Below are 2,500 nucleotides of genomic sequence, written 5' to 3'. Positions count from 1 at the left end.
AATAAACGAAAGAAGCTCTCCTATAAATTTAGAAAAAGCAAACGAGTGAAATGTTTGAGATGATAATTTGCTGAAATGCAAGCTCGAATAGCCCCAGGGTTTCGAATGATTCCCCGCGCTTTATACATCTCTCTGTTTACAAACGGTGTATAAATGAAAGATCGCTTCAGATGGGTCGTCGCTGTTTGACGCGCGATGCTGTTCCTTTTTTTTTGTCTGTCTGTGCGTTTAGCTTCGCTAAACAAGTTAAATGGTTAAAAAGCGTCGAAAAAGCGAATACACACGCGACAAGACAAATCTAACGAGTAAAGGAACGCTCCGCTCCAAGATAAAAATGGTTGTTTACAATCAATACAGCGTTTCGGTACCCCTGATCGTAGTCTGAAACTGTGTAACAAAAGAGAGGAAAGCGAATGGTGAAGGAACTTCGAAGCCTCCGTGGCGTGGCTAGAACTTGTGATAAAAGTATGTTTGCAGCAATTATGCATGCTCCCGTTAAAACAGCATTTCAATGTCTCGCATGGCTTAAAGCTCTAGGAGGCTTCAACATTTAGAATACATACGGACTACTTCGTTTGTTAAAGATAAGCGAAGACCGCGCGACCATCGCTCGGTCGTCCAGTCCTCGAAAGTTTTGTTGCGTTCCAAAGAAGAGACAAATGGGGTTTACCCTTGCGCTAAGGGGAGAAGAAGAGAAAAGCAGTTGTTAAATCTAAGAGGTGTGTGGAGTACATCGCGTGTTGGTTAAAATTGTTAAATGAAGTATACGCGAAATGTTCTCTCGCTCTTGCTTTTCCTCTTGCTTCCGTGGCGCTCGAAAAGAAGGGATGATAAATAAAGAAACCTATTCGAAATCTCTTGTGGAACAAAAAATAATACGGACGGACGTTAAAATTGAACCGAGACGAAATGGATCGTCTTGCGAGTTGTCTTCGCTTTGAAATTGTTAAAAATTGATAAAAGCAATACGACGAAGCTGCAGTCCGCAAAATGTTTGAAGCAAAAAGGAAATAACACGAAAATTATGGGAACGTCGTGTCTCAACTTTTTTTTCCCTCTTGTGCTCGTTTCATCGAACGATAAATACAAACATTTTGAAACGAGAGAGGAGGAAAAATTGAATATGCGAAAGGTTGATTCACGCACAGTTTCTCTACGTGTTTGCTTTTTTGCTTCTTTTCGTTTATTTTTTTTTTTTTTGCATCGAGCATCATTATTCACCTTTCGATGAAACCAAAGAAATTGACGACCTCAGAGTAGGCGAGATTACCCGCTGAATTTAAGCATATTATTAAGCGGAGGAAAAGAAACTAACTAGGATTTCCTTAGTAGCGGCGAGCGAACAGGAATGAGCCCAGCACTGAATCCCGCGGTACCGCCGCTGGGAAATGTAGTGTTCAGGAGGATCCGTTTATCCCGAGACATCGAATTGCGTCCAAGTCCATCTTGAATGGGGCCATTTACCCATAGAGGGTGCCAGGCCCGTAGTGACCGGTACGCGTTTCGGGAGGATCTCTCCTTAGAGTCGGGTTGCTTGAGAGTGCAGCCCTAAGTGGGTGGTAAACTCCATCTAAGGCTAAATACGACCACGAGACCGATAGCGAACAAGTACCGTGAGGGAAAGTTGAAAAGAACTTTGAAGAGAGAGTTCAAGAGTACGTGAAACCGTTCAGGGGTAAACCTGAGAAACCCAAAAGATCGAATGGGGAGATTCATCGTCAACAACGCTGGCTCCCGTTGGTGCGCGATGCCCCGGATGGACCTTCGGGTTCCATTAGCGAGGGCACACCACCTTCGGCGAATGTTCCGGCGAGGTAGTCGTGCACTTCTCCCCTAGTAGAACGTCGCGACCCGTTGCGTGTCGGTCTACGGTCCGAGGCGGAGCCTGTCCGTCACCTTAACGGTGTTCGTGACAGACCCTCGGTTGCCTGGCCGACTGCGCGACGGTACTCAGACGGTATCAGGCCGCAACCAATCCATTTTCGAATGTGTGTGCGTCAGGACCGCCGCAAGCTAGGTTCAGTTATAATTACCCGGATGTACGGACTATGCGCCGTCCCCGGGTCTGGCCAGCTGTTAGCAGGAGGAGTCCTTGGACTGGCCAAGCTTTGAATTACCGGTCGGCGACGCTATTGCTTTGGGTACTCTCAGGACCCGTCTTGAAACACGGACCAAGGAGTCTAACATGTGCGCAAGTCATTGGGATATAAATAAACCTAAAGGCGAAATGAAAGTGAATGTCGTCCTCTGCGTCGACCTAGGGAGGATGGGCCTCGTTACGATTAGGCCTCGCACTCCCGGGGCGTCTCGTTCTCATTGCGAGAAGAGGCGCACCTAGAGCGTACACGTTGGGACCCGAAAGATGGTGAACTATGCCTGGTCAGGACGAAGTCAGGGGAAACCCTGATGGAGGTCCGTAGCGATTCTGACGTGCAAATCGATCGTCGGAACTGGGTATAGGGGCGAAAGACTAATCGAACCATCTAGTAGCTGGTTCCCT

The 2,500-nt window shown here is 47.2% G+C and overlaps 1 pseudogene; it reads left to right on the top strand.

Moving 5' to 3' along the window:
* The first annotated feature begins 1,246 nt into the window (after nucleotides 1–1,246).
* LOC143307507 (large subunit ribosomal RNA) overlaps nucleotides 1,247–2,500 on the top strand; it is a 5,146-nt pseudogene continuing 3,892 nt past the window's right edge.

This window comes from Osmia lignaria, unplaced genomic scaffold (assembly GCF_051020975.1).
Source record: "Osmia lignaria lignaria isolate PbOS001 unplaced genomic scaffold, iyOsmLign1 scaffold0057, whole genome shotgun sequence".
Taxonomy (NCBI): domain Eukaryota; kingdom Metazoa; phylum Arthropoda; class Insecta; order Hymenoptera; family Megachilidae; genus Osmia; species Osmia lignaria.
Note: the sequence above shows the minus strand (reverse complement) of the source record. Positions and strands in the feature narration are given on the sequence as shown.